Genomic DNA, 14010 nt, shown 5'->3' on the forward strand with positions numbered 1-14010 from the left:
TCGTTCAAAACATCAACGAAAATTCCAAGAGATTCCGCCCCGTAACTCATTTTTTTTCATGGGTTTTACAGGTTAGAGTAATGTTGTCAAATAAGCCATTACTTCAGTTCATCGTGTTTCCTTACTCTCTGACAACATATGGTGATCATTTTTGGAATGGTTACAGTTTATTTTCCATTATTTCCTACATACTGAACCTTTAACATTTTTAAACAATATTGGGGTGTTTTCAGATTATTTAGTTTGTGGTAGAATTGTTGTATAAAAGCAATATAGCACTCGTGATCATGGGGTTGGTCATGGATATTCCCACGGCTGTTGTTGCCTGCGCCACTCGGCCTCCGGCCTCGTGGCTACGGCCGAACAACACCCGTGGGAATATCCATGACCAACCCCACTCTCACTCGTGCTATATTGCTTAAATCATAGACTATATATACAGTCTATGGCTTAAATAGTCTACCAGTTGGATTGACACGCAAAGACATGTGAAGACAACAGTATTGATACCCGTGCCATTGTGGAACAGTGTTCTAGAATCTTTGATTGCAACCGTTGGTCCTCCACATCAAGCGACAAGCCGGCAGTGTAAGCGTGAAGGTATGTTGAACTTGTGTAAAATCCGTATGCCACAATTTATATGATATATATATATATATATATATATATATATATATGATATGATATTTGGTAGAATGCATAGACTAATCCGGTGAAGGCTTACTTTTTGGAGATAGTAACGTTATATTAAGGTTAACATTAACGGTAACGTTAACGTTGCTACACAAGGTGTTATTCAAGCTATTTGGTTATGTTAGCTGCTAGCTGCTAACTTATCGGAACTTCCCCTATTACCGTCGGTCCCGTATTTCCACCGTCTTGCGTGTATGCGTCACTTAATATCAATTTCTATACAAACCAAGACAGCAGACTCCTAAAGAAACGCAACCACCCACACTAAATTAGCTATGTACCAAAAATGACATTTTACCGTGACTCAGACAGTGTTGTAAGGCTGCGTGTACACAACCGCTTGGAGCTCCAGTGGAATTTTAATTTCACGACGAGAATTCTCGGTCTAACCGTTCATGTGCCGTTGAAACGGTGTAAATAGGCGACCCATCAGGTCAGCACTATAACTCCGAGCGTGCTAAACAAAATCGGATATTTCAGGCAGTAAATGCTCCCGTTAACAAACAAACCAGATTTTGTTCAAATCTACACACCTATGGCTACTGAAAAATGTCAGGTTAATTTAGCAAATGTTATTCTGAAGTGTTAAAAAACATCGTTGTTTTAGAATTTCTGAACAAAAGTGGTGATAATTGGGGGTGTTACGATACTACATACTGTAGGCCTATAGGATAACACATAAGTAAACTCATTGTAGAAGTGTTTTTAATCAGATACTGTATTCTATGACGTCTGTTGTGGTTAGAAAGTGCTTTACCGTGATGTGTTTTCAGCAAACGTTAGGTAGGTAGATAGCTAGTTAGTTAGCTTGCCACTTCGCTGGCCATAGCAGAGGTGAAGTTCGGTACTTCTTTTGAATCTGAGGGACCAGAGGTTACATGTTTGGCATTTACGTTCAACTTAAACTAAAGCAGAACTTCAAGCGTAACTCTGCCAAAATGCATCCTAGGATGTTTTTGGGAATGTACCTGAATCAAACTTTCGTTTAAAACCATAATTACGTCCGAAGCGCCATTTTTAAGCTTCTATGAGTTGTCCTTTTCGGGTGGGGTGGCCTTTTGAATGCACTACTATTTTGTTACATGATGGTGTCAAAATCGCTATTTTTAAAACACTAAGAAGCCTCGACACAACTTGAAACTTTGATCGAAGTATTATCAGTGTCTTTACACATGAACTCGAGCATTGAGAACATTGTTCGTGTATACATAGTTTACTAAAATGAAAGGGTTTGGACTTAGTGTTTTTAAAATAGCGCTAGCGATTTGATGCGATCATGTATACAAGTAGTAGTGCCCCTAGCATCAAAAGGCCATTTCACCTGAAAACGACAACGCAAGCTTGAAAGTGGTGCTTCGGACGTAATTTTGCTTTTTTGACTCGGTACATTTACAAAAACATCCTCTACATTCACATTGCACAGTAGCCTAGATCAACCTGGTCTACATATTTGTCATATAATGTATTGATTGTAAGGTCCTCAAATTGTCTATAAACTAATGCTCCCTACATGATTATCTGTTCCACAGGCAATGTTCAGCCCCACTCATATTCCAGAAACACAGGTACACAGTAAAACCTTGACCATCATCACCCTAGCATCTAAAATTTGGTTCTTAGCTGAAGTTCACTTTGGTCTCAGTCATGTGAAGTTTGTCATCAGGAACACAATATATGAGCAGATAGATCTAACTAGCCTACTACTCAAACATTGCCTTACATACTGAAATCTACTGCTTCATCAATCCCTTATTTAATCAAATTGTATATCCCTGTTTGTTCCCTACATTTACTATGTGTGTCTGTTTCATAGCCATGTACAGTTACTCCCAACAGCAATTGTTTTTTACTGGATGTATTGTACAGCTCAGCTGTGCTGTTGCCGTTTTCGTTGCTGTGCTGCTCAATAATGGAATAATAACCATAATTTAGGTCAAAATTGAAATCACAATTATTTAGCCTAAACCAGGAGTTCTCAACATTTATCCCATGGCTCACCTAGACATACTTGTAACAAAACAGGGCCCGGTAAATAGCCTATTGTTAACATACTGAATGTAAATGTTAGCCTCTTATATTGACCTGGGTTAAAATGAGTTGCACGTGTGGCAATTACTCAGCCCACTGACATTAGTTTATCTAATTGTGATAAACTTGATGTACTGTTCACTCCAATAATTTAGTTTTTCTTTATTTTCTAGTGACACCGGATCATAACGAAGGACTGTTACAGCGGCCTCCACACCACCCTCTTCCAGAGCTCCTTCAGAACACTATAGATAGTAAGATATTTTTACATGTAATGTATGTTATCATTTCATAGTGACAACTGTTAATTGGCAGAAGGAAGCCAAATATGAAGGGCTGGGCTCTCTTGAACGTAAGCTATTTAACATGCAGATGGAGAACACTGACACAGGCACACACACACACACACACACACACACTGGTGTGGGGTCACTCGTTTAGCTCTGTTAGTTGGACCTGGGTGATGCTGTTATTTGTGTAACGGGCCCTTTTTCTGTATTTCTTAGTGGCACAAGATGATTGGCAACAAGAGACACCCAGTGATGAGCTCTCCTGAATGTAAGTTAATTAACACGCAGACACAGAACAGAGTCTGTAAAGCAACTTTGTAAGCAATTAAAGCTGTGTCACTCACAGACACTCATTTCAGTTACATGACCTGTACAGTCTAGTCCAGGGGTCTCCAACCTTTTTGGGAATGAGGGCTACCTGAAGACCCGAAATCATGTGGAGGGCTACTCATTTGAAACAGACAGACCCTCACCCCTTTTTTGCGAGGGTAGTCCTCCTAAATAATAGGCCTATGTGATTTTTACTTTTAAATTATCAATATTGTGTAGGCCTATAAGTTTTATACATTAAGCAACTGTATTTTCATCTGTATTTTTCATTCTTCAATACTTTAATATCATATATGATATGCAACACTACCAACATTTTTGTTCAGTTTGTTCATTTCAAAGTTTGCATGGGGAATCAAATCTAATTTTTTAACAAAAAAGAAAACAAAACAATCTTTTTGTGCAATTAATAATTTTGTTTACAATTTGTGCCCAATCTATACCCACCCACTATTATGAATTCAGGGGTTGTTTAAGTTCTGGTTTCAGTGGACAATTCGGTTTTAACATTTCAATAGTAATCGCCCACAGCACCCTAATATATGAAGACTCCTTTTAAGAGTTTGCGCACCTGAAATCTCTCCATGATCTGACAAAAAAGATAATGCACCGTCCTGCTCAGTCATGCATGCCACAAAATTTTCAGTGCTATTATACGGCAGTAGCCTACGGAGGAGAAAAGGCCTGTGAGCTAAAGCAATTTTTTTTCAGTCCTTGAACAATCATGCAAGAACTATATTTGACAAACATGGAATGGCCACAGAACTTTTGCAAAGATATGCTTCCATTGGCTACACCAGACGAGCAAGTTTTTTCCCCCTTTACTGTCTATGCGTGCAAGCAGCGTGTATGCGCTCCGCTTCCGTTGTTGTTTAAAGATTGAATGGGAAACGGATTTGGAGCCAAACGCTAATTTTTTTACGCAGCTAAAATTTGTAAGGTATCACCAATATCAATTTAATGTTACGGATGTATGGCTACATTCATTCTTAATATGGTTCTGGTCTAGACTTAAATATCTATTGAAAACTTCACAATGGAGTGTGTTTTTAGAGCGTGATCTGCAGGCGACCTGTTGGCTATTTTTAGGAGGTGCGCTGGGGGCGCCTCATAGCCTTCCCATGGGCTACCTGTTGGAGACCACTGGTCTAGTCTGTTCTCCTGCAATCAAACTAGCTGTCTTAGTCTAAAACTACATACAGTCAAGTTAGTTTGACCCGAGAGCATGGTGGCTAGCTAGCAGGTATCTTTATATTAAAGACAATGTTTCTACTACTAGGCTGATAGAGATTCCACTTGGTAGTCACTAGAGTAGCTGGCTGCCTGTTTCGGTTTTAATTTGGGTAGGAAGAAAAGTCTCTCTCTCTCTCTCTCTCTCTCTCTCTCTCTCTCTCTCTCTCTCTCTCTCTCTGACATATTTTAGTGTATGATGTGTGTTATGTGTCTATACTTCTTACTCTGTGTTATGGTAGGCTAGAGGCTGAGAGAGAGTAGTCACTAGAGTGGCTGGCTGCCTGTTTGGATAAGACACATTTCACAAGACACATTTCATCCATTGTATTCAAGATCAAAGATTTCTCAGATCAGCTCCTGCAGGATGCACAGGTATTTTGGACAAGTTCTCTCTACTGTTGTCAGTACACTACTGTTTTATGAGCATTGCTAGTTAATTGTTTTTTTTGTTTTTTGTATATTTTTTTTGAGTTTTTTTGTAAAATGTTTTTTAGATTTTAGTAAAATTGTTGTTCAAAATGACATGAAACAGTGTTTGAATGAAATGAAACAGTGTTTTTTACTTTTGTACTGTCCATTTGTGGCAATCAATAAAAAATATCAAAATTAATATAATGTATTCTCCTATGTCTATTTCAGCCCTTTTTCACCTTGTACATAAGTAAAATAAAGTATAGAAATATGTTTTTGGAAATCCATAAGCCATAAACACCCAATAGTGGGTCAAATATATATATATATATATAACCCAACAGAGAGGTAAATATGAACCAGTAATGGGCTGGTAGGTCATATCCATTTTTCTGGCTTATTTTGACCCATCATGTTAGTAAGAATGACCCATAGTTGATTTGATAAAAGTAACCCAATTTAGAGTTAAAGTCACCAACCCAATGGATTATGTTATTTTAACCCAACCCAAGGTCGGTCCAATAGTGACCCAGGTACCTGGGCTAGGAATAACCCAATTTGGGTTGTTTCCAACCCAGCATTTTTAAGCATTTTTATATGATGTGTTTAAATGAGACACTGTTAAAGATGAGAGTCTGGGTAGGAGTCAGGCCTAGCCAGACTGATTTCTACCAGAGCTTATGGATGTCATGTGCCTGGCTTAAAAAGAGCTAAGCTACAACTAAGAACCTTGGATCAAATGTTTTCTGGCTAAGGACTTTAATATATTATTTCAATAAAGGCTTGTTTTATGGATGGACAGGGCATTGTTTCTTTGACAAAGGAAGCATGAAAAATGAGAGCAATAGAAGGTATCACATGCTTGGCCCTAAGGATCAGTAAGGAAACATGACAAAGAGCCTTAAGTTCTTAAATGGCATCCCACAGAATGCCTTAAAACAAAGCAAAGAATATAATCTTCCAGTCATAATGCACCATCAGTTAGCTGAGGGGTTCCTCCATTTTTTGAGGCCAGGGACTTCATACACGGGAGACATCTTTCCTTATAAACTTAAGATTAAGCATGTGCTTACTTACCATATTTCTTCTTAGCAGAGGTGGTACACACTTTCCATGCTCAAGTAGAAGTACAGATACTTCTGTAAAAAAAAAGACTAATAAAAGTATAATAGTGATTTAACTTCTTTGCTCAAGTAAAAGTAACAAAGTACATGTTCTGAAATGTGAATGTAAAGCATAAAAGTATCCTAGCCATTTTGAAGGACTATTTTACCAGTTTGTGTTAAAAGAAGCGGACTGTAACCTACAATGGTATATTCCAATTTAACAACTGTAATTCCTTATAGCAGTTAAACACAAAAATGGAACACTTTGTAGAAAAATATGTAAAACTTTTTGATAGAAAAACTCACAAAGTTGACCAGATTTAGAATCATAGGCGCCTCGGTTTTAGCACCTGGGACCATGGCGGCCATTTTGTCTGACAAATATGGATTTCTTAAGGTGAAAAGGGATTGACAGCAGAAACTATCAACTAATAGTTACATATTTTACCATAAATCTATGTAATTCTTCACACATACTCATGGACAAGGCCCTTTAAATTTGGCCCCTGTGATACCAACTAGTACCATATGCAAGTTCATGTAGTGTGATCAGAATTTGTGTAGTCAGAATTAAGAATCATTCAAGAATTTACATTTAGTCATTTATCTGACGCCTTTATCTGACGCGACTTACAAAAAGAGGGAACAATCAAGGTGCGGTGCGACTAGGACATGTTAGTGCAGCAATAAGTACTATTCACATAGAATAGGATTACAGTTCACGCAAAGTTAAGTCAAGGGAAGGAGAAGAGGGATAGTCTAGTGCTAGATTAAGCATGGCCAGTTGTTTGTAGTCCTAGGAGAGGAGGTACTCTGAAGGGTTGGGTCTTCAAGAGGTTTTTGAAGACAGAGAAGGACACTCCTGCTCTGGTAGGAACTGGTAATGCATTCCACCAATGTGTAACTACAGATGAGAAAAGTTTGGATTGCCATTCAGCATACGGGTGACAGTGTTCATTGGAGGAATGCAGCAGTCTGGAGGTAGCATATTCTGGATCAACTGGAAGGGTTTTAGTGCAGGCTGGGAGGCCCGTCAGGAGAATGTTACAGTAGTCGAGTCGCGAGATAACGATGCCTGTATCAGGCAGTGGTGGATAGAGTACTGACAATCTATACTCAAGTACAATTACTTCCTTTAAAATCTAAGCTTACTTGAGTAAAAGTAAATATTCCAAATGGACAAACCTACTCGAGTAAAAGTAAAAAAGTACTTTGTTATTAAGTTACTCAAATTACAAGTTACTTTTCATTTTTGTACTGATGTGCTTGGATCAGTGAAAAAGACATAACAGGCCCTATTTTGGCAATCTAAAACACATGGTCACTAGCGAATAGCTTAAATACATTTAGGGGTTTGTCCAGTCCACACTCAGGGTGGTTTTGTTATCAAACATCAGGCGCCTGGTGCAAAAAGGTGGCTCTTATGTTTTTTTAATCAGTCATGGGTGTGTTTTCGGCATAACATCCTTTAAACCAATCAGAATGACACCTGGCATTACCTTTAGAAGCAAGCACTGCAACTTCAAACATCGCATTGGTATTTTGATAGTTAGTGGCGCATTTGAAGGAATCAAATTGAAACACAACTACCTAAGAAAAACCAAACAGGCTGACAGGGAGAGAGAGAGAAACAATAACAATATAGGCCATCAAACAAATTTACACTAAACATGTAATTTAACTTCAGCTCTGTGCATATGGCAAAATCCCATGCAACAATTACTGCATTTATTCAGCAAGTTACATTATTCAGCAAGTTACATTCTGTTAACCCTTCCTGAAGCATACATTAGTTATACCAGGGTCTCCAACCTTTTTGGGAATGAGGGCTATCATCAGGAGTTGGATAGCATATTGAGTCAGGTAGGCCTATGGCCTGATTTTTCTTATGTTGTAAAGTGCAAAGCAACATGAGCACCATGGCGGTACTATTTACGTACGTTCTGGAGCCCAATGCAGTATCTAGCTTTCTAATACCTACTGTATATATTTTACATTTATTTATTTATTTATTTATTTATTAATTAATTAACAAACAAAACAATCCTTGTCATTTCCATTCAGTTTTCAACAGCTATCAAGAAGAGAGGTCATGCCATGGATTTTTCTGAATGTTTCTTCTAGGTCGTAGGCTATTGATACAACTTGTATAAGATTAACGTACCTGCAGTAAAAACCAAGCATGTCCGATAAACATTCTCAGATTTATTTCGGCTTCAAGAAGAAATGGGAATTACATTTCATGTGAAAATCATCCTACCCTTATTAGACGTTCTCTGCGGTAAACTACAGTGTTGTCCTTGTAGGAAGCGTCTATTTTCTTTCCAACCCTCTTTAGATTAACTTCCAACAAAATTACGTCTCACTGCAACGATGCGCCATCTGGTGGACAAACGACTACGTAACACCAATACTGGAAATGCAGCCAAATGATGATGATGAATATTTGGCTTTCCTTTAATCCTACTGAATTTGTAATTATGTATTGCCCGATCTAATTGCCAATACCGATAGTATGTACGTGCCTGTGTGTGTGTGTGTGTATGTGTGCACCACCATCATCTACAGGCCAATGAGTGTACAGTCACTAAATGTACACATAACTTAATTTTTTTAGATCCCCCCATGGATGAAATTCTACGAAACTTGGCATACCCCCAGAGAATGTCAGGTTAATCATACACATGAAATTTGGTGCAGTTCTGAACATCTTAACTGAAGAGAGGGGTGATTAAAGCAGAATGATATTGCATTTTCATTTTTACCGGGGCAAATCACAAATGAGTGATTATGGGCTAGGTTGATGTGGGCCCTTGAGACCAACATACCATAACAATTTCTTCATCCTCGGTGCCACGGTTCAGGTAGTTATTTAGGAAAAACTGAATTTTCTGGGATTCGGTGGCCCCCAGGGACCAAACAAAATTTCCAATCCCTATATGACCGATTCGCTAGCTTCGCATAATAATGTTACCGTTAGCATTGGTTGAGTGATGGAGGCCAATTTGATTATTGATGTATTTGTAGAAAACCATAAATGCGGTTATAGGCTACCAACCAAATTGATAACAGCACTAATTATGACCGCCGCTAGCGAATATAGGTATTGTCAAAGTTTTTTTTTATTCTTTTTATTTATTTATTTATTTCCCCCCAAGTCATCTACTTCCTGAAATTTTGGTCAACGATACCCGGGACACCGAAACACCGGGACACATGAAATTTGGTGTGTATGTAGTAGCCCCACTAGACTTTTACGGAAAAATTTCGTTTGGTCCCCGGGGGCCACTCCCTCCCCGCACTTTGACCATCAGATGGCGCATCGTTGCAGTGAGACGTAATTTTGTTGGAAGTTAATCTAAAGTAGGTTGGAAAGACAAGGACAACACTGTAGTTTAGCGCAGAGAACGTCTAATAAGGGTAGGATGATTTCCACATGAAATGTAATTCCAATTTCTTCTTGAAGCCGAAATAAATCTGAGAATGTTTATCAGACATGCTTGGTTTTTACTGCAGGTAGGCTACGTTAATCTTGTAAATTATAGCCTAGGAGGTAGGTAAAATAATGTTACCGTTAGCATTGGTTGAGTGATGGAGCCCAATTTGATTATGTATTTGTAGAAAACCATAAATACAGTTATAGGCTACCAAGCAAATTGATAACAGCACTAATTCTATCTTTCGACTGTCATCCCATTCTCTTATGACCATAACCTAGGCTACTAGCAGGAGCTAAGTGACCACGTTCGCTAACGTGATGGTTTTCTAATGGAAAATATATAGGCTACCTTAAAGATAACCTCTCTATGATGCATCTTAAACACCGGGCTGGGACATTTCTGCTCAAAATCTCAAAAAGCACCTGAGTCAACGTTAATTCCCAAACACCCACTAGGCTACTTCAATCCTCTATTTTCAAAGGTGATTCAAGTAAGGAAGAGTGAAAGTAATTGTGGTGAATAATGACTTAATATTAACTTAGACTGGCAAACTTCAGGAAAACTCAGGAATCAGGTTTATTCTGTTACAAGCAGAGAGGGTAAAAATGGTCTATGGTCTGTGTAGGCCATGGCACAGAGGCCATGGCCTCTGTTGGATCATCCTCTCTCTCTCTCTTCTTCAGTTCTCCATCTAGTTCTAGTTCTTCTAACTAACTATGCAAGTTAGTCACTTTTGTATGGGTTAAACAAAGAAAGAAGTTTGGCGGCAAAACAAGCCCACGTGGTTGGTTCTCCAGATGGCATCAGACACACCTACTCACACCTACTTTACACCTACCAATTCTTATCTGATCAGCATGAGGAGAGATATCCTATACATCAGAAAAATCACTTATAGCACGTTCCAAACATTCTTACAATTAAATCATTACAATCCCTGTACTGAGACTATTACAATGATACCAAACATGAATATATTTACATTTCATGACACATGGATACATTATAGCAAGGTAACATCCTTTGTCTTGTGGATCTGATAGCCCTTGGAACCAGTACATTAGCATTTCATTGGGGGAGGGGAGGGTGTCGTTGTTTAATGCCAAGAGGGGCCACATGGCTAACCAAAACTAGTCTTGAAACCCTAAAATTATTGCTATCAATACCCCCTTTTCAAGTCTGAATGATTTGAATTTTAACATAAGATTCCATAAACATGAGCATTCTTGAACAATTTCACATTTTTTAAAAACATTTTTTATAAAGTCCATAATCAGTCCATAATCAATGTAAGTGTGTGCGTGAGCAAGGAAATGCAGCCTTCAGCATACACCCATTGTTGCATTTCTCCTCCGTTGGAGAAGGGTCCTCTTCATGTAGGGCAAATCAGTGAGACGTGAATGTGTCTGCATTGTTTCAGTGTAAGTGTAATGCGAGTGCAAAAGGTTTGCATGGCCTGCCGCATTCGGCGTGCACCCTTGTGTCTGTCCAAATATGTCCACATGTATTGCAGGCAGTGAACAATATCCATGAGTGTCTTTGATGATGCAGGAGTGCGAGGCTGCTTTCGGCACCCCCTTTCGTTGCTTCCAGTCAGTCCAGTTTTGTTGCTTCCAGAGTCAGGTTCCGTTGGACCTGTGGTTCCTGAGCGTCGTCCAGTCTCATCTCATCCAATGACATGACATGGCCTGGTCACTGCTGCTGCTCTGGGCTGTACCTAAGCCCAGGGCGGAGTTGTCTGGTCCATCAACCTCGTCCAGTGGCATGGCCTGGTTGGTGGAGCTGTCCGTCACCTTGAAAGGATCTTCTGAGATGTTTGCTTAGTGGTCTGTAGTAGAAGACAAAGGCATGTCACACCTCCCTTTGTCCCTTCTGGCATGAAAGAGATCTGGAGAGACTGAAGAGTTTACAACAACTTGGAGAGACATTGGCATGAGTGTAAACAGAGTCAAGCAGTGTCTTGTGAATGCAGTTTCACAAGTCAACAAAAGTATGCTAATGTTTTCAGTTTCTCAATTGGAGACAGTCACACCTATGGGTCTTCTAACATTTTACACTTCAGGGCTATTTACCTCCAAACAGAGACTAAACATTTGCATCGGATCAACAGCAAATAAAACAAATTAATGAATAGGTTTGCATCTATTGGCAAAGGCCAATATAGAGAAAATAAATAAACTTTTGGTTAAGTTTAGATGTTTTTTTTTTTTTTAAATCCACAGACTCACGTGGGTAGGGTATCCCTGTATCCCTAAAGAGATTTTGCATTAGCAGTGAGGGTCAGTAAAACAAAACATTAAGCATTTAAAAATGACAATTTGAGCAATAAAACCAGTAAACTTAGAGAAGAAAGTATTTCAAGTCAATACCATCTATCTCCCCCTTTTTATAGTTTCTTAACTACAACAAATTCTGATCCCAATATGAATGAAGAAAAAAGAAAATACAAAACTAAAAACAAATAAAAGGTAATTGCAAACATAAAGAACTCAAGTTGTGGGTATGAATCCACTCAATTGAACATTTGCCCACATCAAACAAGGCGTAAACATGTAGCAAACATTTCCCATTGGCTTATAAGCAAAAATAAAAATATGTCTTAACATGTTAAACCCCAAAAATGTCCCTCAAAAGACAAAATAAATAAAAGAAAGACAAATGGTTGAAATGAAAACAATGGCAATGGTCTCCCATTAACACTCCTCTCATAGATTCCTATCTCCCCAGTGAAGCTCATTCTTGTCCATGGGGGAGAGGCTGGGGGTTGGGTACAGAATACAGTGGTGATGAAAAAACAAAGGCGGTTAGATAACAGATAAATGTTTGAAAACTTTTGACCCAAGAAAGACAAAGAGATTGTAATGGTTATAAGCAGGTAATAGAGGACCCTTGAATCACACAACAACTGAAGAGCCACATTTATTAAAATACAAGTTTATTAAAGATTTTCTAAAAAAACAATCATGCAACACTTTGTCGTTTCTAAAATCAATAAGCTACCAGGAAATATCAGAGCGTGGCCGCTAAATGTGCAAAAGGGCAGAAAGTGCAAAAAGGCAAAGGTCAATGTGACACCCTTAATACAGTGGGTAGGGGGGTCTTAATTTCTACGTCAGGGAGTGCAGTAGGGAATACATGGCAAATGCTAGATTTAAGGTCAATTGACAACTTCTAATCACGCCACTAGGCTACGGCACAAAAAGCACACAATTTAGTGACTTACTGAACACCAGGCACGTCGTTAGACCTGGGCATTCGGGGCTATAGCCCCGGATTCTCTGGGGATAGCCCCGATCTATGGGCCGTCAACAACAACAACAACAACAACAAAAACTCTAATCGTGAATGAAATAAATAGCCCCGTAGAAGATACTTTTGTGTTTTGTGTCCATTGTGTGCATTAACAGCAGCGCAAGAAAATCTGACGTGATCTGGGCAGGTTTAGAATCATTTGTTGCAAAATGTTGCAATTTCAAGTACCTTCGCCTCTACGCTATTATGCATTGCTGTTTCGTGCTTCTACTAACTAGCCTTAGCGAAATAAGTGTACAGAAGGACAAATGGATATTAAAAGTTTCTTTAGAAAAAAAAGGACAGAGCAGGGACAAGAAGTGGAAACTCACAGTGTGTCATCATCTCTCGCAACCCAGGAGGACATTTCGATCAGCTCAGGTTCGTGAAACGCAGCCCTCAAAGACAACGTTGATCAATGCTGGTCTGCCCAGGAAAAAATTAACTGTAAAATTTCACAGTAAAACATTGAAATTTACAGTTCAACTTAAATTTGTTATAGTTCTACTATTGCCTTTACAGTTCGACCATGAATATATCATAACTTGACTATGAACTCTCCCATTACTATGAACTTCATGGTTGCATGTCTGATGCAGACTTTAAAGTTTACAGTTAATAAGTAAAGATGATGATTGACTGCAATTTGTTTATAGTCAGACTGAGGTCTTCATAATTATGAGGTTTACTATGAAGTTTACAGTTCAACTAAAGATTTTCAACTTCAAAAGTAAATCACATTTCTGGGATAATACCAGGCTGTATGAAATAAAACATGAATTCCCTTTTTATATCCTTTACAATCCTGTGCTACCTCTACTTTTAAGCCTACGTCATGTTTGATGTGGTCATCAAATAGACTATGTTGGGGCAGCCGTGGACTACTGGTTAGTGCATCGGACTTGTAACCGGAGTGTTGCCGGTTCGAACCCCGACCAGTAGGCACGGCTGAAGTGCCCTTGAGCAAGGCACCTAACCCTTCACTGCTCCCCGAGCGCTGCTGTTGTTGCAGGCAGCTCATGTGCCGGGATTAGTGTGTGCTTCACCTCACTGTGTGCTGAGTGTATTTCACTAATTCACGGATTGGGATAAATGCAGAGACCAAATTTGTGATAAGTGATAATGGATGACACTATGTAATTTCAATCAAATATCAAAAGAGTATATATACTTATACTTATGTTTACT

The 14010-nt window shown here is 38.9% G+C and overlaps 2 long non-coding RNA genes across 2 annotated transcripts; one reads left to right on the forward strand and one right to left on the reverse strand.

The window, feature by feature from the left end:
* Positions 1-431: 431 nt before the first annotated feature.
* On the forward strand, positions 432-5098 carry LOC125293778. The gene is made up of 5 exons (XR_007193425.1): positions 432-600; positions 2223-2258; positions 2895-2975; positions 3228-3279; positions 4814-5098. It is a non-coding gene; the product is annotated as an uncharacterized LOC125293778 (long non-coding RNA).
* Positions 5099-10083: 4985 nt separating this feature from the next.
* On the reverse strand, positions 10084-13770 carry LOC125293594. The gene is made up of 2 exons (XR_007193379.1): positions 13155-13770; positions 10084-11359 (listed from the first exon to the last, which is right to left on the reverse strand). It is a non-coding gene; the product is annotated as an uncharacterized LOC125293594 (long non-coding RNA).
* Between the last annotated feature and the right edge of the window lie 240 nt (positions 13771-14010).

Source organism: Alosa alosa, chromosome 4 (assembly GCF_017589495.1).
Source record: "Alosa alosa isolate M-15738 ecotype Scorff River chromosome 4, AALO_Geno_1.1, whole genome shotgun sequence".
Taxonomy (NCBI): domain Eukaryota; kingdom Metazoa; phylum Chordata; class Actinopteri; order Clupeiformes; family Clupeidae; genus Alosa; species Alosa alosa.